The sequence below is a fragment of the Oryctolagus cuniculus genome, chromosome 16, assembly GCF_051225735.1.
Source record: "Oryctolagus cuniculus isolate XC-2025 breed Fujian yellow rabbit chromosome 16, ASM5122573v1, whole genome shotgun sequence".
NCBI classification, from domain to species: Eukaryota; Metazoa; Chordata; class Mammalia; order Lagomorpha; family Leporidae; genus Oryctolagus; species Oryctolagus cuniculus.
In genome coordinates, this window is record NC_142882.1 from 23,609,059 (window position 1) to 23,634,488 (window position 25,430).

The following is a 25,430-nucleotide window of genomic DNA, read 5'->3' on the forward strand; positions in this document are numbered from 1 at the left end:
AATTTAATCCAAAGGATTTAATTTTTTGTAGCTATTGTGAATAGGATTGATCTTAGAAGTTCTTTCTCAGCCATGGCATTGTCTGTGTATACAAAAACTATTGAATTTTGCGTGTTAATACACAATGGGATACTATTCAGCTATAGGAAGAAGGACATTGTCTCATTCTAGACAATATGAATGTCCTTGTCCTTGAAGGACATCATGATAAGTGCAAAAATCCAGGTACGAAAGGACAAATACCACATGACTCACTGGTAAGTAGAATCTTGTAGAGTTGGTCTCATAGAAATAGACAAGGAAAGAGTGTTTAGCAAATGTGAGTGAGTGTAGGTGGAAGAGGAGACTGGGGAGTGGCTGGTCAATTGGTACAAGATTCTGGTGGACAAGAGGAATAAATTCTGGTGTCTACTGCACAGTAAGACAACTACAGCTATCAATAAAGCTCAGTATATCCCAAAATAGATACAGGAGAGGATGCTGAATGTTCCCATCTTAAAGAAATCCTCCTTGTTTGAGGTGATTGATATGCTAATTACCCTGATTTGATCATAACACAGTGTATACGTGTACCCAATGTTCAATGTCCCCCATAAAATGTGTCAGATAAAAAAATACTAATACCTCTCTTTTAACTCACAGACATATGAAAAACTAAGTGACAGCTGCCAAAATGCAATATAACTTCTAATTCATGGGGGGAGAGGGGTATGGTGGGAAGAACCACTATATTCTTAAAGTTGTATTTATAAAAAAAGTTATAAAAATTTCAACTCATTACAAGTGAGGAGCCCTTGTTTAACATAGAGAAACAGTTTACCCTTCTTGAAGAGAGAAATACCATTGTCCCTGACATGCCTGCAGCTGCATCCCAAATCAAACTATTGGATTGGAGAACTCTAGGGACTTCTTGAAGATGAGCTCTTCTGTCTTGCATTCTGGAGAAAGTGTTGAATCAAATAGGGTTGGTGGCTGAAAGCTTTGACCTCTGGGAGGCAGGAGAATCCACAGAGAAGGAATAATCAACTCTGAGCACACATGACTTCAGCTTGGTCTCTTGGGAACAGAGGATCGGCCAGAAAGTTTCTGCCCAGACCAAGGTCCCTACTGGGAAATCAGGTGCTCATAGGTCAGAGCCCCATGAGGAAGATGTGCCTACTGTGCAGAGATGGGGAGCTGTATATTCACCGCAATCTTCATCTGGCTCAGGGACTGATGTTTGACTCCTTCCTGCTGTCTCTGTGGGACAGAGCTTCAGTGTCCATCATCATCCATCCCTGGAGGAGTCACACCTCTTCCCAGAGACCTTCCTCCCAGAGAACCCATGCAGGTGATTCTGAGAGCCCAGCAGGCCCTGCAGGAAAGGCCCAGAGTGGAAGTTGAGAACGCTTACCCAAGGTCACCTGATAGCCAATCCAGTCTATTTCAGATAGAGAGATTGGGGTGTTCATTTGCTCTCATGTTTAATTATTGTAATTATTCATGGTGTCAAAACACAGGAGTGTCCACTGAAACCAGCAACACGGGATTCATTGTTGACAATTAGATGGTCCTAGTGGAAGGCCTGTCGGAGCAGGAATTCAGAAGCACAAAACAGTTCTGGTAAAAATGGAACAGGGATCCAAGAATCTTGGCAATTAAGGGTGTAAAAAAAGATAGTGGGGGCTGACACTCTGGCGTAGTGGGCTGAGTCTCTGTCTGCAGTACTGGCACCCCAAATGGGTGCTGGTTCTAGTCCCAGTTGCTCCTCTTCCAATAGAGCTCCCTGATAATGCACCTGGGAAAGCTTCAGAAGATGACCCAAGTGCTTGGGCCCTTGCACCTATGTGGGAGACCCAGAAGAAGCTCCTGGCTTGGCAGAGCTCCAGCTGTTGCAGCCATTTTGGGAGTGAACTAGCAGATATAAGATCTCTCTCTCTCTCTCTCTCTGTATGTGTGTGTGTGTGTGTCTGTAACTCTGCCTCTCAAATAAATAAGTAAAATCTTAAAAAAAGAGGGTGGCAGCTCTGGAGGGACAGACAGGCAATTGTGGGCATTTCTGTTTTAATATTTATTTATCTTTATTTTACTTGAATGGGGGAGAAACAAAAAGAAATAGACAAAGACATACAAGCAATACAGTCACTCTCCCCTGGTTCATGCTGAAAATGCCTACAACAGCTAAGACTGGGCCAGGCCAAAGAAGTCCCATGCCCAGAACTCAGTGTGGGTCTCCTGTGTGACTGGCAGAAAACCCACACAGCTGAGTCGTCATTGCAACCTCCCAGAGGGTGCATTAGCAGGACGCTGGAATCAGGAGCAGAGCCACAACTCACACCCAGGCAATCTGATCTGGGATGTGATTGTCCCAGGCAGCATCTTAAATGCAGCACCAGACATCCACCTCTGCTGTTTTTAATTTTTGAAATGGTGCAGATTGATATTTTCTGGTGATGAGACAGATTCCGACCAGGAGATTGTCTTTCAAACTGAAAACTTTGCTGTCTGTCACTTCATGTGTGTGCCTGTGTGTGCTTGTGTGTGGGAGTGGGAGTGTGTGCATGGGTGTGCACATGTGTGTGAGTGTGCATGTGTGGTGGTTATGTGAGTGTATATGTGTTCACATTTATGTTCATGTATGTACATGTGTGTGCACGTGTGTTTACGCGTGTGTGTGTGTGTGTGTTTGAGGGATAGTCAAGTGTGTTACCAGGTCCATAAGGCTGTCTTACTGCCCTACCCCTGCCTTTGCTTTGTCAATGCAGAATGTTTCTGAGCTTATTCAAGCTGACAAATCATCTTGTGTATAAGTACATCCATCTTCTCTTCCTGTTGTTTCCTACAGTGTCTCTGGGCTTTTCTAGTTGTATCTATTTCTGAAGGTTGCATTGCCTCCACCATCACTTGGTATCAATTCTTTATCCTTCACTCAGCATCAGCTTTTCCACTCAGAGTCATGTTGGGATCTTCACATAAGTGAAGTGGTAACATTAGATTCATTTCCTGTTCGTATTTTTTAAAGACTTATTTATTTATTTGAGAGGTGGAGTTACAAAGAGAGAGAAATAGAGAGAGAAACTAGCATCCACTGGTTCACGCTTCAAACAGCTGCAATGGCTAAGTTGTGCCAGGTTAAAACCGGGAGGTTTTCAAGCTGGAACTTCTGGCTGAAATGTGCACTTTTTTGCAGGAAATAACTTGATTTGGCCCACATGTGTCATGTCCACATGTTGCCCTATTGGGGTAGCCAGGGATGAGAAGGGCATGGTATGAACAAGGCCCCAGAAGGCTATAGTATCTGTGGCTGTGTTTGTCTCTGTGTGTTTGTGTGCTTGTGTGCACCTGCTGTGAGATAACAGTGTTCAAGCTGAGTTACCTGGAATCACTATTCCAAGGTGACAATGTTACTCAAACAAGAACTCAATCAACATACGGTATTTAGAAGGAATCCCGTTCAAATCAGTGGTTGCCTTTTCAAACACAATGATAAAGTCTAATGGTGGATATTAGAGAATCGAGAGGGAAATATGGGCCAAAGGTGGAGAAATCTTGTTCCGTGTTCACTAGGTTACAGCTAGGGAGAAGTAAGACATTGCTGGGTTCTATTGCACAGTAGGGCAACTAAGATCATGGAAATGTATGACAAATTTCTCTGAAACAGAACTAGAAGATAGGAGTTTGGATGTTTTGGACCCTAAAGAAATGCTTCATTTTGAGTAGATAGATGTATGTACTCATAGACACACACTGATTGGACATAGCACAATGTAGACTGGTACTCACTTAGCATGTGGAACCTCAAAAATTTTTGCATCTGTTTACATTTTTTTAATATTTAAAGGAGTTTCTCAATCTTGGAAAACTGAAGAATTACACAGAGAATAGTAACAACATGTCATCTCAAAAATGTGAAAGGAAGAGTGGGAGAGGGAGGAGAGGAGGCAGGTAGAGGGAGGAGGAGGGGGGAAAGAGGGAGAGAGAGAAGAGAGAGAAAAAGAGAGGAGAGAGAGAGAGAGGAAGAAGGAGCAGGGAGGAAGAGAAATACCATGCTATTCTTAAAATTGTATCCAAGAACTGCGTTAAATCTGTTCTGTTTATGTTAGAGTAAATAAATAAAGTTAAAAGAGGAATGAGGTGCAAGAGGCTCCTGTGAGGATGATGGAGTCTGTGTTGATGCACCTCAACCTCAGATCCTGTGTCCCCACTCCACCCCACTCTCCCTCCTGCTCATCACCACTGCCATCCTCACTTCCCTTGGAGTGCTCCTGTTGTGTAATAACAGCCACGAGGGGGTCTTGGCCCTCATCATACCCTTGACATGATCCATACTTCCACAAAGTACCTCGTGGCTCTGGGTCTCTGGGTAATGACCCCTTCCATTTCCAGTCCTACTTGGACAACTAGAAAAGAACACCCTGGGGGGGCAGCGCTGTGGCATGGCAGGTGAAGCCACCACCTTCAGTGCTGGCATCCCATCTGGGTTACTGGTTCGAGTCCTAGTTGCTCCACTTCCAAACCAGCTCTCTCCTATGGCTTGGGAAAGCAGTGGAAGATGACCCATGTCTTTGTGCCTCTGCACCCATGTGGGAGACCCAGAAGCTCCTGGCTCCAGGCTTCAGACTGGTGCAGATCCAGCTGTTGCAGCCAATTAGGGAGTGAACTAGTGGATGGAAGACTTCGCTCTCTCATTTTGTCTCTCTGCCTTTCTTTCTATTTGTAACTCTTTCAAATAAATAAATAAATAAATGTAAAAAAAAAGAACACCCTGGACCCATTCTCCTTTATAGCTGCTTTCATTTTATTTACCGCATTTATTCATTCTCTTATATTCCATCTCCATTAATTGGGTTTAGGCAATTTTGTTCTTCCAAGGTATTAGACTTGTGACTGGTTACTACTTGAAACATGATTGGAAGTCAATTTATACAGTAGGAGATCATTACTTATTAAAGTAGTAGAATACATACATGCACTTTAGGGCAAATGCTAAGTGGGAAGGAAACCCTGCTCAGAGATGCTAATAAGAAGTTTCAAATGGACTAAATGAGTCCTACTTGGGACCAGATCCATGCACAGTGTATATAAATCAGTGCTTGCCTCCAACATATAAATGGTAGAATTTCCCCTATGTGAGCAATGGCTCCTCAGTGATCATGTAATTATCTCTTTCCTGGTAGTCGTCTCAACCACTGGCATCAGAGAATGATTCACAAACTTCAAGATTTCCTCTCCTGGGAGTCTCAGAGGACCCAGTACTGCAGCCCCTCATATGTGGGCTCTTCCTCTCCAGGTACCTGGTCACTGTGGCTGGGAACCTGCTCATCGTCCTGGCCATCCTCTCAGACCCCCACCTCCACACACCCATGTACTTCTTCCTCTCCAACCTGTCCTTGGTGGACGTCTGCTTCACCTCCACCACCATCCCCAAGATGTTGGTGAACATCCAGACGCAGAGCAAAGCCATCAGCTATGCAGGCTGCATCACCCAGATGTTCTTCTTCCTGCTTTTTGCACAGCTGGACAATTTTCTCCTAGCTGTGATGGCCTATGACAGGTTCGTGGCCATCTGTCACCCCCTGCACTACATGGTCATCATGACCCCCCAGCTCTGTGTGCAGCTGGTCCTGGTATCCTGGGTCATCAGTGTCCTGCATGCCTTGTTACAAAGCTTAATGGTGCTGTGGCTGTCCTGTGTACCCCTGGAAATCCATCACTGCTTCTGTGAACTGAATCAGGTGGCCCATCTTGCCTGCTCTGACACTTTTCTTAATGACATGGTCATATACTTCATACCTGTGCTGCTAGCTGTTGGTTCACTGGCTGGGATCCAGTGCTCCTACTCTAAGATCATCTCCTCCATCCGAGCAATCTCCTCAGCTCAGGGGAAGTATAAAGCATTCTCCACCTGTGCCTCTCACCTATCATTGTCTCCTTATTCTATTGCACAGGTCTAGGTGTCTACCTCACTTTAGCTGTTACCCACAACTCACACTCACCTGCCATGGCCTCGGTGATGTACACTGTGGTCACCCCCATGCTGAACCCCTTCATCTACAGTCTGAGGAATAAAGACATAAAGAAGGCTCTGGAAACTACACAAGGGTCCATTGTTCTGGAGCTAAGGAAGAACTGATAATCGTAGGACTCAAATGCCTGGACCAGCAACCCTGGTTTCATGACCAGATTGTGAAAGTAGAGTTTTCTCCTTCATTTTGCTTCCTGGAGTTGGTGTTACTCTGATTTCCACCTGTCTAACTTGAGCAACTTGCTCTTTACACCTTCTGCTCTCTTCAGTATCTAAACATCTTTCCTTTTCTTACTTTCCTGCTTTCCCAAAGACTTTCCAAACACAGAAGCAGTTGGAATTCACCATTGTCTCATGGGATGGTAGGCTATCTAAAGAATAAGTTCTCCACACATAATGTGTTCATACTGAGTAGATTTTTGTTCGTTTTACTGGAAAACATGTTACGTGTTTTGCTACTCCCATAGTCAGACTACAGCTGGCAACTCGGGTCATTTACTGAGTGTAGGTTGGGGAAATCTGTGGCCACTGTCTTTTTTCTTTCTTTTAAAGATTTACTTATTTATTTGAAAGTCAGAGAGAGGAGAAGAGAGAGAGAGGTCCTCCAGCTGATGGATCACTCCCCCATTGGCCGCAATGGCCAGAGCTGCACCAATCCGAAGCCAGGAGCCTCCTCCAGGTCTCCCACGTGGGCGCAGGGGCCCAAGGACTTGGTCATCCTCTGATGCTATCCCAGACCACAGCAGACAGCTGGATCGGAAGAGGAGCAGATGGGACTAGAACCAGCAGCTGTATGGGATGCTGGCGCCCCAGGCCAGGGCGTTAACCCACTGCACCACAGCACCTGCCTCTTTCTCCTTTATCTCCATCATTCCTGGTGTATCACTAACGGTTCTTCCTAATAGTGGAACTTAATACATCTATGCGTTTTCTAACTGGTCATTGGCTTTGATTCTCTCCTTTAGGGTCCTGTTTCTGTTTCAGATCCAAGTGTCTCCCTCAACCAGCGCACAACAGGCGCCTTCTGGAATCTACTCCATCATATTCCTTAGTAGATGTGTTTACTCTCATCTTTCAATTATGAAACATATCAATATGTAATGATGAACAGAGGAGTGGAGCTTTTTTTCTTAATGTTAATTCATTTGAAAAGCAGATATACAGAGAAAGAGACAGAGGTCTTCCATCTGCTGGTTCACTCTCCAAAGAGTTGCAATGGCCAGGGCAGGGCCGATCTGAAGCCAGGAGCGTCTCCCGGGTCTTTCACATGGGAAGTAGCCCAAGCACTTGGGCCATCATCCACTGCTTTCCCAGGCCATAGGAGACCTGGATCGGAAGTGGAACAGCTGGGACTCGAGCCAGCACCCAAATGGGATGCCGGCACCGCAGGCAGAGGCTTAGCCCACTATGTCACAGCGCCGGCCCCTGAGCTGGTTCTGACGTCACACCTCTGTGCCTGCCCTGTGCTGCAGTGCATAGCTAGTGCGGTTGTGCACAGAGGTCTCTGATCTGAACGCCCCTGCGGTTTGCGCGTAGGCGTTTCTGGACCCCACTGCAACTCCGTGCGGCACCCAGAACTGTGCCCACAAAACAGCTGTTTGGTAGAGGAGGGATCTTCCTCTTCATCCCTGAGACCGGGGTGAACGCAGCCAACGCAACAGAGCAGGTCTACGCGACCCCGCTGCCCACCGCCCAAGACAGCCAGAGGCCAGGTCCTACCCTTCTCCAAGTCACAGGGAGGGAGACACGCTGACGATGGAAAGACAGGAAATCCACTGGGAAATGCCCTGAGAAACGCCGTGACGTCACCGCGTTTCCTGCTCTTCCTAATGCTGGACGTTCCTAACCCAACTTCCAGCTCCGGTCACGGTGGCCTGAGGGTGCCTTGAGATGAAGCCAGATCGGGGCGGCAGCGGGAGGGGGGTCTCCTCGGGTCAGGCCTGCCGGCCTCCCTGGCGGTGCTAGGGGCCGCGCCCCTCAGGTGGGGTCAGCCACGCAGGCCGACGCCTGCTTCAGGTCGCCCACGGCCTCCTGCACGGCGCCGCCGCTAGCAGAGGGGACCCCGCCGGAGCCCCGCGCCCAGCCGCGCCTCCGAATTTGCCCCGAACCCGTCCCGTCGCGCCGCGCGCCCTCTGACCCGGAAGCGCTCGGCGGCGGGACCGCTCCCGGCGCGGCGCCCCCTCCCCACCAGAGCGGGCCGCCCTGGGCCAGAAACACAAGACAGGGTGGCGCTCCGCGGACGAGGGTGAGGCGGCGGTGCTGTTTAACGCGCCCGGGGACGTTAGGAGCGCGGGTCCCGGCACGGGGCGGGTGAGGAGTGGTCCCGGGTAGTGGGCGGGGCTCGGGGGCTGAGGCGGGGGTCCTGAGCTCGGGCCTGAGGGGGTTCTGCGGAGACGGGCGGGGTCCCGGGGACTGAAGCTGAGTCTCGGAGACTTAGAGAGTCCAGGATGGTGGGCGGGGCCCTGGCAAGGGGTTGGAGAAGAGGTTGTCCCAGCGTTCAGTGTGGAATCCTGGACTCAAGAGCTGAGGGGGCCCAGGAACTGGGGGGGTCCCAGGGGTATGGTGGGCGGGGTTCAGGGCCTCAGGGACTCTGGGGAGGTGGGCGGGGCCCGAGTACTTGGCGGGCCTGGGACCACACACTTGGTCCCTGGAAGTTCCCTGGGTCTGGGGCATGGGAGGGGTTCTTGTTCTGGGTGAGAATTCCTGGCCCAGTCCTGGGGGGAAAAAAATGGGAACATGTGCTGGCCTTGCTGGGAACTTGGAGGAGTTCTTTTCTTTTTCTTTTTCTTTTTTTTTTTTTTATTGATTTATTTCAAAGACAGAGTTACAGAGGTAGATGTTGTATCTGCTGGTTCATACCCAAAATAGCCACAACAGCCAGGGCTGGGGCAGGAGCTGCATCCGAGTCTCCATGTGGGTGGCAGGGACCCAAGCACTTGGGCCATCTTCTGATGCTTTCCCAGGTGCATTAGCAGGGAGCTGGATCGGAAGTGGAGCAGCCAGGATTAGAACCAGTGCCCATATGGGATGCTGGCACTGCACCTGCTGCACCACAGCGCCAGCCCCTGGAGATGTCTTGTGACTCTGCCTCTCTCCCTCCCCGTGGTCCTGCAGCAGCTGTACCGTGTCAGCAGCAGGCAGGGCAGCATCCAGAGGAGGGCCTTGGGAGGTGACACTCATGGGTCCCAGTCTTGCTCTCAGCGAGGATAAGAGGCCTGGAGGGGACTTGGAGCTCACGGCTTGATGGTGAAGAAAGGAGGAAGTGACAGGGAAGAGTGCCAGAAGCCAGCAGGGGGTGGGGGGTGCTCTTCGTGCAACCCAGGGTGGGAGGCCAATGACCCTGCTCCCAGGAAAAAAGTGGAGGTGGAAGCAGCCCCGGACTGGCCAGGGAGAGCCTGCTGGACACATCCTGGCCAGGTGTCCAGCTCCCTGACAAGCGCCAAGCCTGTCCTTGGGAAGCAGGGGGTTGGCCGGGCTCCCCCTACTTCCTAGGGGGAAGGAGGAGAATTAGCATGCCCTCTCCCAGGGCCCACGCCAGGGGTAACCTGGACCTGAGCTTCCCACCTTCAGCTGACCTAGACCAAGAGCAGGCTGGGCCTGGCCAGTGACTGCCTGTGGTTATTGAAAGTTTTCCTTTTCTGTCTTAACCCAGGAAAAGTGATTTCTATGCTTTTGAAGACCAGTGAAAAGTGGATGCCACAGATGCCATCCACATGTGGCGGGTCCAACCTGGGGTTTTTTTTTTTATCTACCCAGCCACCTGAACGAGGGCAGCATCAGGACAGTGGCGAGGCTCATAAGGGGACACGCACAGCAACAAAGTAACAGCCCCTGTCAGGGAAGGGGGGGCTCTGAAGGCCCAGATGGTGCTCTGCTGTCACTGCAGAGGGACCCCGAGATGGGAAGAAGGAAGTCTGGGGCTGCTTGTGTCTTGAGCGCCATCTGCAGGGTCCCACCTGGGTTCAATCCTTACCCAAAGGCCCTGGCCTTTTAGAACCTGGTGTTCGTCATTGTACACAGGATTTGCTGTGACTCAGGCACCTGTGTGTGCTTAACGGCAAAGGCCGTCCCCTCCTAGTGACCCACAGCATCCAGTGGGAAACAGGAGTCTGGGCAGAAGGCTGTGGGACAAAGCAGGCAGGAGCCCGTGCTGGAAGCAGGCGTCTAGACAAGCAGGGGCCTGTGGGTTGTGCTGGCACTTTGAAGGAAGGTTCTGGAATGCTCAGCACACACACACTCCTCATTGTCACCCCGAGTCGCTGATCATTTGCACTCCAGCTATTTCTCCTTGGGTTTGGCTCTCAGGGATTTATGCCTGGAGGGGGGACCTGGCCCGCCCCTCCCCCATTTGCATGAGTTCTCTCCAGAGTGCACAGGCAGCACACGGGGTGGGCCTGTCAGGCACAAGAACAGTAGGCGCCGGAAATGCGCTGACAAGGGACGGCTCCATCTCGTGCTTCTTTTTAAGGGAATGTGGGACCGACAGTGTCGGTGCCCCCTTCCCACCCAGCTGAGTTTTGTGGGAGCCAATGCTGGGTCTTGCTGGAGCTTCGTGTCCCCAGTTCTGACACAGGGCTGTGAAGCAGCAAATGGTAAACACTACGGACCAAGAGCTTTCTATTGATTTTTTATTTTTCTATTCAATTTTCAGTTTTCTATTCAATTTTCAGTTTTCACTTGTTTTCCTCTTCAGTTATCAGCTGACAATGGGAGTGTGCCTACTCGACAGCTTCTGGAACATTTCCTCCAGTGACTCCAGATGTACCCATGGCTGTCTCCAAGGAGCCCGCACTGGGGGACATGAGAGGCGCCATCTTTCTTTTCTGAGGGGGCTGCCCCGCCCACTCCCCTGCGAGCTGTGGAGCAGACACCTTCTCCCCTCCTGGCCGTGGGTAGACAGACATCGTGGACGGTGGGAGACAGGGCTCAAAGGCGTGGAGCGGAGCAGGAGGGCTTCTGACCCCTCCGTTCCATCCACCCAGACACGGGAAGGCCACGGGGAGTGTCAGGGATGCCGTGGACGTGTGTGTCAAGGCCGGAGCCACAACACGCTTGGTGAACCTTCTGCTGTAGCCAAGATACCTGTTCCTCTCTTAAAGGTATGTATTATATAGTGATTGTTGGAGTTCTGTGTGTCTGTATCCAGGAAACACTTGCTTCCTCTTACCCTTTCATTCATTTCTCCCACGTGGGTGCAAACTTGGGCCATCTTCTACTGCTTTCCCAGGCCATAGCAGAGAGCTGGATTGGAAGTGGAGCAGCCAGGACTCAAACCAGCGCCCATATGGGATGCCGGCACTGCAGGCAGAGGTTTAACCAACCACAGCGCTGGCCCCAAGACAGAGGGGGTTTTATAAAAGCTCTCATTGAATAGTGAAAGCCTGGGCTCTGGGGTCTTCAGAACTCAGCACCACCCTCTTCCTGGCCTCCGATTCTGAGGACACGTGTGAGCCCTGAGCCTCCCAAAGTCCCCTCCTCTGTTGGCCATGGCCCTGTTTCCTTTGCCTTCAGGAACACATGGAGCATCGCCGTCTGCTCACCGCTCACCTCCTCACTGGGTTTCCACCCCCGGCTTCTCTGCAGGCTGGAACCTCACAAGGGTCTGCATCCGGGCCCTGGACTGGGCGCCTGCACATTCAAGTCATCGAAGCCCCCTTTCCTGAGGGCTGCTGGGTGACTTGGAGTCCCTGGGACCCTTCCAGGCTTTGTCTGGCTGCACCCAGAGCCCTCTTTGCTCCTTGCTGTCGGGTGCAGGCAGAGCCTGAGGGCCTGGCCAGATGCCCCTCGGGGATGGGACGTGGGTCATGAGCCAAGTGTGAGCTCCTGGCTTGTCATAGCCAGCTTGTGCCTTCTCACAGGCTGGGGACAGGCTGGAGGGGTTTGACTGAGACACGGGAGGGAGTGCAGTTCCTGGCTTTCTCTTCTGCCTCTCTGCTGGGTTCCCTTTGTGACCTTGGCCATAGCCAGAACCTGCCCCGGCCTGTGCTGGGCATTTTATGTTGCTTATGAGGGGAGGTCCACACCAGTCTGGTCCCTTGTTTTGCAGCCGAAGCTCACCATGCCGTGAAGGCGTCAGGTCTGACTGTGGGGTGTGGCTTGTGCAAAGGACTCTGGGTATTTGCCACCCCTGCCCTGGAGGCCTCCCTTACCCCCCTGCCCACTCCCACTCTGTCACCCAGGCCTCCAAGCTCTGATATTTTTCAGCAAGCACAGCTCACAGAGCACGTGGCGACCTGAGCCCAGAGGCCCCGGGGCTGACCAGCTCCATATCCCACAGGGAAAGGGGTGAAGAGGGAGCTACCCCTTGATAACAGAGGTCCCTGCAGGCTGAGCACAGGGTCTCCTGGTCCTCGCTGTTGGCAGTACAGTGTCCCGTTTGTAAACCCTGATGTCCGGGTGGTGCTGTTGGGAAATGCTTGTGCCCTGGTCAGGCAGGGCTGGGGAGGGGTGGGCCCAGCACTGGAGGGCGCCTGGCTGGAAAACCTCAGCTGCAGTGCAGGGCACCAGGCGCGCCTGCTGTTTCTTCCATGTGCTCACCTGTGCACCCTGCTATAGGTGTGGATTATTCTTCAGGCAGAGTTCGCAAGCCCCATGCTTTTGATTGTATTATCATTGGGAGCACGTTGTTTTAACCACACAGTACTAAGCTGGGCATGGGGTGATGGGGGCAGGTTCTGGGTGGCTGGGAATGAGAGAGCACCCCAGAAGTGCCAGGGAGCCAGTGAGAGGACACCCCGCTCCCTGGGGTGGGGGTGGGGGCTGGGCAGTAGGCAGCGCCCTGGCTGCAGCGCTGGACTGGATAAGGGCCCTCGGAGAGGTTCCCAATGGATGCCAGTAGAAAGGGCACAAAACTGTTCAGCCTGTGAAGGAAGGATCACGGAGCAGCTATGGCCACGGGGAGCAGAAGAGGAGTTTGTTACAGGGGCTGGGGAAGGGGCCCTCACCCCCGGGGGTAAGGGGTTGCGGGGAGCTGCAGCCACAGTCATGGCCCCCAACGCTGCCACCTGCTCGCTCCCATGGCTGGTCCCCAGGCTTCCCCCAGGCCAGTAGCCCAGCTACTGGGAAGGCCGGACAGTGGGGCATGGCCTGCAGTCCCATGGGACTCAGAAGGCAGGACAGAAGTGCCCTCCCCAGAGCCTGCCTGTGACACGGCCGTGAGTCCTGGGCACTCAGCACATGGGCGCCGGGTACCCTGTGCACAGCCTGGCAGGATGGAATGAGGCATGAGCCCAGATCCTTGTGGCCGGCTCGGGCTCCACTTTGGGGCCCCTTCAATTGTGGTCATATGGGTCATGGGTGGTCCAGATAGCTGAAGGTGGCGACCGTGGCCCTGGTCTCTCTTGGAGATGCTGTGACTTGGTGAACCCTACTCCAGGGCCCGGCAGTACAGTGGCCACGTGGGGCATTTGACAGCCCTGGCCAGGACTGCACCCATCTTCCCCAGCCCACCCTGCTGTTCAGGATGGAAGCAAAGCATTCATCAGACGCAGTGCCTGCCTTTTCTTTAAAAAAAAAAAAAAAAGGCCATGGTGGCCATTTGGGGAGTGAACCAACAGAAGGAAGACCTTTCTTTCTATCTCTCTCTCTCTCACTGTCTATTACTCTGCCTGTCAAGTAAATAAAAAGGGAGGGGGGCCGGCGCCTTGGCTCACTTGGTTAATCCTCTGCCTGCAGCGCCAGCATCCCATATGGGCGCCCATTCCAGTCTCAGCTGCTCCACTTCTGATCCAGCTCTCTGCTGTTCCCCGGGAGTACAGTGGAGGATGGCCCAAGTGCTTGGGCCCCTGCACCCGCATGCAAGACCAGGAAGAAGCACCTGGCTCTTGGCTTCAGATCGGCGCAGCGCCAGCCATGGCGGCCATTTGGGGGGTGAATCAATGGAAGACCTTTCTCTCTCTCACTGTGTATAACTCTGCCTGTCAAGTAAATTTTTAAAAATCCATTTTGATACAGTTTCACAAGGCATAAAATCAACCACTGACTTTTTTAAAATTTATTTATTTGAAAGAGTTACAGCGAGGCAGAGAGAGAGAGAGAGAGAGAGAGAGAGAGAGAGAGGTCTTCCGTCCACTGGTTCATTCCCCAAATGGCCACAATGGCTGGAGCTATGCTGATCTGAAGCCAGGAGTCAGGAGCTTCTTCCAGGTCCCCCACATGATTACAGGGGCCCAAATATTTGGGCATCTTCCACTGCTTTCCCAGGCCATAGCAGAGAGCTGGATCCAAGGTGGAGCAGCCGGGACTCGAACCAGCACCCATATCGGATGCTGGCACAGCAGGTGGTGGCTCCACCTGCTACACCACAGCGCCAACCTGACCACTATTTTACATGCACTGTCATTTGGTGCCTTCACAGTTCTGTGCAGCCACCACCTCTTTCAAGTTCCAGAACATTCTGCTCTAAAAGGAAGCCCCAAGCCCATTGGCATTCATCCCCTCACCCCCAGCCCTGCAACCCTTCTGAGTTCCTGGCACTCATCAGCCCCATCCTCTACCTGTGGACTTGTGCTGCCCTGGGCCCTGCGCACCAGTGGGCTCACAGAACAGGTGCCCTTCTGTGTCTCACATCTGCTGAGCACATGTTTGAGGTTCATCAGGCCAGAGCCACAGGTCCCCCAGCCCAAACCTACAAGGGGGCCGGCATGTGGCGTAGTGGGTAAAGCCGCCACCTGCAGTACCGGCATCTGATATGGGAGCCGGTTCAAGTCCTGGCCTCTCTACTTGCGATTCAGCTCTCTGCTGTGGCCTGGGAAAACAGTAGAAGATGGCCCCCGTCCTTGGGTCCCTGCACCCATGTGGGAGACCCAGAAGAAGCTCCTGGCTCCTGGCTTTAGATCAATGCAGTTCCGGCCATGCGGCCAATTGGGGAATGAACCAGCGGATGGAAGACCTTCCTCTCTCAATCTGCCTCTCCTCTCTCTGTGTAACACTGACTTTCAAATAAATAAATAAATTTTTTAAAGTATCTGACAAATAAATTTGCTAGATGAATATGGAAGAACTGTGTTTGTGTGTGTGGGTGTGGGTGTGGGTGTGTAATTCTGACTTTCAAATAACTAAATAAACCTTTAAAAAAAAAAACCCCAGAGCTGTGAACCAGATTCAGGAGGGACTTGGGAGATCCGTCCCACAGCCCCTCCCCCGCCCCCACCCAGCCAGGTCAGAGCCATTCCCCTCTCCCCTCCACCGTGGGGGCATTGCCATGGTTGCTGGGTCATGTGCTCTGTGAGGCGCCTTGAGTTCCACGTGACACCACAGGTCCCCTCCTCACTTCTCAACTCAGCCTTCGCTGAGTGAGAAACCTTTGGTTGGACTTCGCTGTCCAGACTGAATTCCAATTGCAGTGAGTGAGCGATTCTGGTACCCAGGGGTGGGGGGAGCCTGCGGGGAGCTGATGCTGAGCTGAAGGGCTGTTTCTTGTGGGGGGTGGAAGATGGGAGGGCAGGGCTGCCCCAGGCAGTAGGGCGGGGGTGGCAAGAGTGGCCAAGGGGTAGACAGGCACCACTAGCACGCCTCCAGATGCCCATGATGTGTGCCTTAGGGTGCCCATCCTGATGCCATGTTACAAGGGTGGTGGACAGTGAGGGAGGAGGCTGTCAATGCAGCAGGTGGGAATGGATAGCAGGTGGCTGAGGCCCCTCCCAGGAGTGGGTAGAGGCCAGGATGTGTCCTGGTAGGGCCACGCAGGGCCCCCCAAACCCAAGCAGGAGGGACATACCTGTGAGAGTAGCTGGCCCCTCCCACTGAGACAGGACAGAGCCCTCCCCCATCTCCCGGCCGGGAAGATGGAAACCAGGGTCCAAAATGGGGCACAGATGTGACCAGGAGACACTGGGCCTCAACCCCATAGCGACTGGTCTCTGAGACGGCCCTAGAATCCCAGAACTGGGATTCCAAGAGGTTCATGGCAAGCACTCGACAGGATGAGCCCACTGGGGCCCGTGGGGTGCCAGGGCGGCATCCAGGGCAGAGGCCAGATGGCCAGGGAGCCTGCCAGAGGTGGCCCCTGGCCAGGCAGGGGGAGGGGCTGGAGGCCCCCAGCCCAGGATGCAGTATGACATCATCAAGAGGGGTTCTGAGGCCCGAAAAATCATGCAGTGCACACATGTGTGTTCGTGTACTGTGATGGTGTGTAGTGTGTATGTGTATGTTGTGTGCATATAGGGTGTGGGGTGTGTATAATGGGGAAGTGGTATGTGTGTGATGGAGGTATGGGTATATGTGGTAGCTCTGTGTGTAGTGAATGTGTTATATATATGTGGTAGTTGTGTGTGTGTGATAGATGTGTCTGGTACATGGGTGGGGTGTGTATGGTGTGTGTGTATGGGATACACACATGTAGATATGTGTAGGTGTGTCTGCTGTGTGGTGTATGTGTGTGGCATCTGGTGTGTGTGTGTAGTGTGTATGTATGGTGTGTGCATGGTGTATGGTATTTTTGTGTGGTGTGTGTATGGTATATGGTGTGTGTGATATGTGTATTGTGTGTGTGGTGTACGTGTGATGTACGATGTGTATGGTGTGTGTGTGGTGTATTGTGTGTGTAGTGTGTAGGGTTTGTGATGTGTGTAGTGTGTGTGGTGTATGGTGTGTAGTGTATGTGTGGTATATGGTGTGTGTGGTGTGTGTGGTATATGATGTGTGTATGGTGTGTGTGTATGCTCTGTGGTATTTATGGTATGTGATGTATGGTGTGTATGTGGTGTGTGTGGTGTGCATGTGGCTTATGGCATGTATAGTATGGTGTATGTGTAGTGTGGTATGTGATGTATATGGTGTGGTATATGGTGTGTGGTGTGTATAGTGTGTGTATGCTGTGTGGTGTATGGTGTGTGTGGTGCGTACGGTGTGTATGGTGTATGGTGTATATGGTGTGTGTGGTGTATAGTGTTCTATATGTGTATGCTGTGTGGTATTTGATGTATGCTGTATGTGTGGTATATGGTGTGGTGTGTAGCATGTGTATGCTCTGTTGTGTATGGTGTGTGATATATGTTGTGTATGTTGTATATGGTGTGTAGTGTGTATGGTGTATGTGTGGTGTGTATGGTGTGTGTGGTGTGTGATATATGGTGTGTATGTCGTATATGGTGTGTAGTGTGTATGGTGCATGTGGTGTGTATGGCATGTGGTATGTCTGGTGTGTATGTGGTGTATGGTGTGTATAGTATGTATAGTGTATATATGGTGTATGGTGTGTATAGTGTATATGGTTTGTGAGGTGTTTGGTGTGTGTGGTGTGTATGGCATGTGGTGTGTATAGTGTGTATGGTGTCTGTGTATGCTGTGTGGATTGTATGATGTGTGTTTGGTGTATATGGTGTGTGTGTGGTGTATGGTGTGTGATGTATGGTGTGTTTGTAGTGTGGTGTGTGAGGTGTATGGTGTGTGTTGTATGGATGGTGTGTGGTGTGTATGGTATATGGTGTGTATGGCGTGTGTGTAATGTATGGTGTGTGGTGTGTATAGTGTGTATGCTGTGTGTGTATGGTGTGTAATGTATGATGTGTGGTGTGTGTATAGTGTATGGTATGTGTAGTTTATGTGATGTGTATGGTGTGTGTATGGTGTGTGATGTGTGTGGTGTGTAGAGTGTGTATGGTATGTGTATGCTGTGTGGTATGTATGGTGTGTAATGTATGGTGTGTGTGTGGTGTGTATGGTGTGTGTATGATGTGTGGTGTGTATGTGTAATATATGTGTATGTGTATGTGTAATATATGGTATGTGTTTGGTGTATATAGTGTATATGCTGTGTGTGGTGTGTATGTTGTATGGTGTGTATGTTGTGTGTGTATGCTGTGGTGTGTATGATGTGTGGTGTATGGTGTGTGTGTGGTGTATAGTGTATGTGGTGTGTATGGTGTGTGTGTGTGGTGTATGGTGTGTATAGTGGATGTGAGGTATATGGTGTGTGGTGTATGGTGTCTAGTGTGTGTGATGTATATGGTGTCTGGTGTGATGTGTGTGTGGTGTATGGTGTGTATAGTGGATGTGATGTATATGGTGTGTGGTGTATGGTGTCTATAGTGTGTGTGATGTGTATGGTGTGTGTGTGTGGTGTATATGGTGTGTGGTGGGTATGGTGTGTGATGTGTATGGTGTGTGTGTATGGTGTGTGGTGTGTGGTGCGTATGGTATGTGTCTGGTGTGTCTGATGTGTCTGGTGTGTGGTGTGTATGTGCACGCTGAGGTGGGGATGGACAGACAGACAGCTCCCTGGATGCCCTCACACATCCTCGGCAGCCTCTGTCCCCAGCCCTGCGGCACAGAGAAAGCCCAGAACAGGAGAGGATACGAGAGCTCTGGGCGTGTCTCCTAACATCCTGAGGTCTTGACTTGGGCCAGCAACCCCCTTCCCCGACCAAAGCAGTTGGCATTCACACCCTGGGGACCAAAGGCTGAGGGCCACAGCACCACCTGGCTGTCAGTGCAGGAACGTAAACCACCCCGCTGTGGCCCTGTGGGAAGTTTCTTCCAGGAGCCGACCCATCCTATCTGGAAAGTGGAATCCTGCACCCGGAAGGTGCTACAGGAAGGATGATGGGTTTAGGGGGAGGCGCCAGGATGAAGCACCATCCCCCCTCCCCCTTGCAGTGCCACCTCTTAGGACTGAAGAAGACACCTACCTGTTCTGCTCCACCAAAAGATGCACACAAAGGACTCTGTAATATCCATCATGGTGTATATCTTCGTAAAGCAGATCATAGGCCCCAGGAGTCTCTACTGACTACGATTACAAAGGCACTGGGGCAGCTCCCAGCACTGCCTCCCTTGGGGTCCAGGGTGCTAGGTCAGCTGTTTGCCAGCCCATAGTCTCTTGAGCTGCGATGTGGTCACCTCATCTTGTCCCAGGAAAAGAGCCTGGAACAGAAACGGACCCTGTTGCTCTTTTCAGGGTTTCTGAGCCTCTGGACCTCGTCTGAGGACCACTGCCCCTTGTCTACACTGCAGCCCTGTGTCTACACCTCTGCCCTGTGTCCACACTGCTGCCAGCAACTATCTGGCTATCTGGCACCACCAGGGCTGCTAGGGGGCTGTGGTGCCAGGCATCAGGTGTGGGAGAAGGGTCTTCCCTGCCCCCTCAATCCCCTGCACAGTCAGCCCTGGGATGCTCAAGTTGTGCTGGTCCCTGGTGGGGAAGGGCAGGGTGGGGGTGGGAGTGGGGCTGCCTGGAGGAGTCAGCCATCTAGGAAAGGGGCCAGATGGGGGCTGGGTACACCTGAGCTGAGCAGGTCCAGGAGCCCCAACCATGAGCACCACTGTCTGCATCGAGCAAGGGGGAAAGATGTGCCCATGTCCCAACCCCAGGGCCTGTGGCAACCCTCCTGATGCCAACCGAGGGTCCCTGCAGATGTGACTGAAGGTGGGTGGTCATGTGGGCCCAGGCCCAGTGGCAGCTATTCTATGAGAAATAGGAGAGAGAGGCACCTACCCAGAGGATTCCCCACAAGCCTAGGGGAACCCACAACCCCCAGGAGTCAAAAGAGGCAGGAAGGAACCAGAGCCAGGGGCCCCAGAGGGAGCACGGCTCTCCCACCAGGCTGCAGACACGAGGATGGACGGTGCTAAGGCTCCCCTATAGTGCCCAGTTGGCACGGTGGCTGTAGGATGCAGGCCTCAGAGCCTCTCCCTTCCTGGTCCTTGTAAGACCTCTCTCCCCAAGGCCATGGCAGAGCAGAGAGCAGCATCCACTCCTGCTGTATGTATGCAATTGCCTGGCTTTGCTGTTCCAGAAGATTGCACCGGGAGTCAGGGAGGGTGCTTCCCCACCAAAGTGTCTCTCAGACTGCAGAGGACTACCAGGTCACTGCTTGAGGGGACCCTTGTGGCTCGGCTGCCTCCCAGTCCAGCCCAGTGTACCACACAGGCCACACCACCCAGGGCCATGTCTGCCAGGTGTCCCTTAGGACAGCCGAGTGAGCAAGCGAGCACCTCGCCCCTTGGAGCTCAGTCCCACCGTGCTCCACCTCCACAGCACACCTGTGATGTTCTCAACATGGGCTTTCTGGAAAGCCATGTGGCTTTGAGTGTAGGCGACCCTGGGGTCGCAGAGGACAGGGTCCTAGGAGCAAGCAGGGTAGGATTGTAGCCGTCCCATTCTGTTTGGAGGATGGTTGGGTGTGGCATGGCAAGGCTCAGGTGTGTGTGTGTGTCAGTAGCAGGGAGGAGGGAGGAGACCTGGGGACTTGGCCTCACCTTCCAGAGCCAGCATGGGGTTATCACACCAGCCAGGCGGGGCAGGGGGCTGGGGGGCGCCCAGGGCACTCCAGTAAGGCAGAGCACACACCTGGGCATCCCTCGGGCTGGGGAGGGGGGAGGTTGCTTCGCTCCGCCCTACCTGGAGCAAAGTTCCTCCCCTTGGCCTCACCTGGCCGCCTGTGTCTCCCTTGTTCTGGCAGAGGTCGGAGAGGACACCTGGCTGCTTTTCCTGCCCGTGTTCACCGTGGTCGTGTCCCTTGGAGTGGACGTGCTGCTGCTGAGCTTTGTCATCGTGCTGGTGCTGGGCAGCTGATTTTCTGTCACATCTGCCTGAGTACGTACCTCCCCCACTCCCCACCCTGGTCCGAGCACTGCCCACCACCCCAGCATGCTCAGCTTGGCGCCCCAGGCAGGTGGCTTCCTGATCAACCTGGGCCAGACACGAGCTCATAGCACAACTCTAGGATCTGTTGGCAAGAGCAGAGCACAAGGAGCACAGTGGGGGAGGCTCCACTCGGAAAAGCACCACCCCAGAGGTGCTGTCCCCCTTGCAAGCTCCCTCATCCCTCAGCCAGAGGGGGTGCAGGGAGCCAGGAGAGTGGGCTTCCCTCATTCTGCTTGGTCTCCAGCACAGCTCCCAGCCTGCACCTGTGCCAGCAACATCTGGCACAGAATCGATGCCCTCTGCTGAGAAAGACCCCGTTTGTCAACCCTGGTTCACCCACGCACCACATCACCACAAAGCCCTTGAAAAGTGCACTGCATAGTCACCCCTAGCGTGTGGTTCCGGTGGTCTTGCCTTGAGGCTCACACTGGTGTTTTCCTGGAAAGTACAATGAAGAGTGCTGGCGTGAGTCTTACGGGGCACCATACTGAGCCCTAAGGGTCCATGGACTCAGCCATGAATGACCTGGATAAAGAGGCACTGCTTTGAGTTCTCTCTGAAGGGAGCAGAAAGACCCTCAGACGTCAATATCCAGAGGCACGTGTCTGTCAATTATAGAAAGCCGTCCTCCACCCCCTCACCCAGGTTCCCTCATGCCCAGTCCTTGTCCAGTCCCACATCCACAGCATGAACCACTCATGTGACATGACACAGCACACCATGAACCACACGTGTGATGTGACGGCACAGCACGAACCGTGTATGGGACATGATACACAGCACAGCATGAACTAAGCATGTGACATGACACAGCACAGCACAGACCACACATGTGACATGACACACAGCACGGCCTTGATCCATCTTAGCTTCTGCCACTTCCTTCCATTGATTTTTTTTGTTTGTTTTCCTTGCATTGCCCTGGCCCTACCAAGATCACTGCACCCATGGCTGTTGTCTGTAGGCACACAGCCTGTCGTTGACAATGCATTCCAGAAGTGTTTGCAGTGTACAAGTGCCTGACCATTCTCTGCCCATCCCCAAGCATCTGCTGCCCCCCCCCAGGGTGACCCCACATGTCGTTCCTGTGGTTCCGTTACCTTACTGCTTCAGCAGAGCACGGCATGGCTGGACGCTGGTGCAGGGGCTGGGGCAGGAGGAAACATCTTACGTTAGCCAAGGCTGCCTTGAACGCTCCTTGCGTGGTGATGGGCGCACAGGACATAGAGGAAGGGGTGCTCGTGTGGTGATGAGTGCCCAGGATGCAGACGGGGGCTCCTTGTGTTGTGCCGAGTGCACAGGCTGCAGAGAGGACAAGCAATGGCTCAGGTCTCCAGCTAGCGTGCACCCACAGTGCTGCGTGGCCCCCTCTGTGGGGATAACAGACGCCGCACCTTGCATCCTCCACAGCTTCTCTCTTTCTCTGCAGGCTCTGAGTTTCCGGGACAGAGAATCCAGTGAGCCCAGTGCAGAGGATGGTGATACAGATGAGGGGCTAGCTTTGGGTAAGACTTCTGCAGTTTGAGTCAATGTGCAAGTATACCTGGACAAACCAACTCACCAGTGGACAGTCCAGGGCTGGAACACTGCACCTGTCCTTGTCTCTGAATGCCAGTGAGGACCCCAGAATGCTGCTGCCCACCTCCCCATGTCCACCCTACTTCCCCAGGCAGCATGTTTCTGTCTGCCATCTCTTGGGAGTGGACAACTTCAGGTCCCACAGACTGCCTGGGTTTATACACATCTCAAAGGCTTGGCTGAGAGTCAATTTTCCCCCAAAGACATTGATGGAAGAACTTTCAGAAGTGATAGAATGTCGCTCCCCCATTCGTGGAGGAACGACACAGGACCCTGCGCTATTCTTTTGTCTGCTCGGCCCTTCCCGGGTTGGCTGCCGATCCTTCCACCTCCGTGGAGGGGCGGTTCCCCCTGCCACTTTCCCCACTTCCGCGGGGGAGCGGCACACCACCGGCCGGCTCTCTCGGGGGCTGCTCAGATGTTATCCGGATGTTCCTGGTGCATGTTGTCTCTCTCCTCCTTTATAGTCCTCTTCCACCAATCTCAACTCTGCTACCCACACGCCGAGTACGCTGCTCTCCTCCAATCAGGAGCAGGATCAGCTCCTGCAGGTTATTGGTCGAACTGGAGGCAGCTGTGTAGAAGTTGTTTACTCCTCTCCCAGCGCCATATTGTGGGAGAGCAGATGCATAGAATAAGTCTTAATTCCAGTAACTTAGTCTAGTCCGAGTTGCTCCCCACAATAGAAGCCTTCAGGATTACAGTGGCTTTGGAAAAAAAAAAAAAAAGGAGAGCCCCCTTAGCCTACCTGTCCCGGCTCTTGGGAAGGTTCCCCACAGAGCAGCTAGAAACTGGCTTGGCCCTAAAGCACTGGTCACACGTAGAATCCGAGACTGGCCCCGCCCTGGCAGGCCAAAGGGACCTGCTGTCACACACAGGGGCACCCAGCCGCTTGTCGCCTTGCACCCAGTCAGGGGAGCCTGGCCCGGGAGCTAGACTGTGCTGTTCATCCATCCCAACTGAAGCAGGTGGGGGACCGCAGCATCTGAGTCTCTTCCACGATTCAAGGTTTAAGGTGGATTTCAAGACTCATAAAACCCAAACAGGTGGTATAAATGAAAAAAGGGGAGGCAAAAGGAAAAAAAAGAATGTTGATAAAACAGAATCCTGTCACAGGGCAACTTCTGGGGCCAATCAATACGCGGGGAACAGCTAGGCATTACATGTGCCTCCGTACATGCACACACATGCATGCCTGCTTATTTGAAAGAGTTATAGAGTGGTAGAGACAGAGAGAGGTCTTCCATCTGCTGGTTCACTTCCCCAGATGGCTGCAATGGCTGGAACTGGGCCAATCCAAAGCCAGGATCTAGGAGCTTCCTCCAGGTCTCCCATGTGGGTGCAGGGACCTAAGCACTTGGGCTATTTTCTGCTGCTTTCCCAGGCCATAGCAGAGCGCTGGATCAGAAGTGGAGCAGCCAGGACTTGAAGTGGTGCCCATATGGGATGCCGGCACTGCAGACCGAGGCTTTAATCCCCTGCACCACAGCGCTGGACCTAGGAGGCAAGTATTCTTAAGACATCAGTGGACTGACAAGACAAGGAATTCCCAGGCCAGCATCTCAGGCAGGGGAAACACAGGAAGATGTGGCCAGCCCTGTGAACTTGACTCTCGCAGCTATACAGGAAGTGCAAAGAGCAGATGGAGCTCAGAGCTGAGGCAGAGTAGGAGGCCAGTCAGTACCCACAGGGAGCCCCTGATGGCAGCAGGGAACTGAGTTGACCCACTCCCTCCACCCCAAGGCAATCAGGACTGGACAGCAGGCTTTCCCTGGCTGCCTTGGTGCTAGGTGGGTGACCACAGTCCACAGAAAGTAACCACAGAATGATGCTGCACTGAGCATCCCCAGGGTGCCAGGCAGAATTCCCTGCAAGGAACTGACCTCACTGACCTCACTGCGGGCCTGCAAGGGTCCTTGCCTGAAGCAAGCAGCTCCTGGCGGTGGGGGGAGGGTTTTGTACGGGGGGTGGGGGTGTAGGAGGGCACAGTGCACCAGGGAAAGGCTTCAGTGGGAGCAGACTCATGGAGATTGGGGGCAGGGTGGATGCCCCAGCAAAAACACAGTGACAAGTATTCAGTCCAGTTGAGAGAGAGAGAGAGAGGAAACCCAGTTCAAAGCAGATGTGCCGGCGCCGTGGCTCAATAGGCTAATCCTCCACCTAGCGGCGCCGGCACAACAGGTTCTAGTCCCTGTCAGGGCGCCGGATTCTGTCCCGGTTGCACCTCTTCCAGGCCAGCCCTCTGCTATGGCCCGGGAGTGCAGTGGAGGATGGCCCAAGTCCTTGGGCCCTGCACCCCATGGGAGACCAGGAGAAGCACCTGGCTCCTGCCTTTGGATCAGCGCGGTGGGCCGGCCGCAGCACGCCAGCCACAGCAGCCATTGGAGGGTGAACCAACGGCAAAAGGAAGACCTTTCTCTCTCTCTCTCTCTCACTGTCCACTCTGCCTGTCGAAAGGAAGGAAGGAAGGAAGGAAGGAAGGAAGGAAGGAAGGAAGGAAGGAAGGAAGGAAGGAAAGAAGGAAGGAAGGAAGGAAGGAAGGGAAAGCAGATGAAGAGAGCAAGAAACTGGGTTTTTAACTGCCAATCAGTTTGAACGAGCACCAAATGAAAAGTCTCGCTGAGGTTTTTTTTTTTTTTTTTTTTAAGATATACTTATCTATTTACTTGAAAGTCAGAGTTACATAGAGAGGAGATGCAGAGAGAGAGAGAGAGAGAGTTCTCCATCCGATGCTTCACTCCCCAGTTGGCCACTAGGGCCAGAGCTGCGCCGATCCAAAGCCAGAGCCAGGAGCTTCCCCTGGGTCTCCCACGTGGGTGCAGGGTCCCAAGGACTTGGGCCATCTTCCACTGCTTTCCCAGGCCACAGCAGAGAGCTGAATCGGAAGTGGAACAGCCGGGACTCGAATCGGCACCCATATGGGATGCCAGTGCTTCAGGCCAGGGCTTCAACCCACTGTGCCACAGCGCCGGACCCTCGCTAAGGTTTAAATGTACTCTGATGTGATCACAGAAATTTAAAAAGGTTTGATTGGCAGATCTGCTAACAGATTGGACACCATTTGAAAAAGCAGATCCGTGAATGCAAACTTAGAGCCAACAGAAGCACCAGCCTGAGGCTTGGAGCAATGAGGCAGCTGACAGGCAGTGGCTAAGGGCCTAGCTTGGAGGGTCAGAGACAAGAGGAACTTGGGGAGAGGTGGGTGGGAGAAGTCGGCAGCACTGTCAGAGGACCCCTACTCACAGACTCAGAGCCCTCTCT

At 52.9% G+C, this 25,430-nt stretch overlaps 1 long non-coding RNA gene and 1 pseudogene across 2 annotated transcripts; both read left to right on the forward strand.

Moving 5' to 3' along the window:
- Positions 1–4,297: 4,297 nt before the first annotated feature.
- LOC138845751 (olfactory receptor 7A17-like) lies at positions 4,298–6,522 on the forward strand (annotated as a pseudogene).
- Positions 6,523–8,119: 1,597 nt separating this feature from the next.
- Positions 8,120–23,677, forward strand: LOC103345687 (uncharacterized). Of its 2 annotated transcripts, XR_011382844.2 has the most exons (5): positions 8,120–8,249; positions 10,698–11,103; positions 20,407–20,540; positions 22,021–22,096; positions 23,554–23,677. It is a non-coding gene; the product is annotated as an uncharacterized LOC103345687 (long non-coding RNA). The 2 variants fall into 2 exon arrangements; XR_016222840.1 differs by lacking the exons at positions 20,407–20,540; positions 22,021–22,096; positions 23,554–23,677 and adding an exon at positions 14,737–15,007.
- Positions 23,678–25,430: the final 1,753 nt, after the last annotated feature.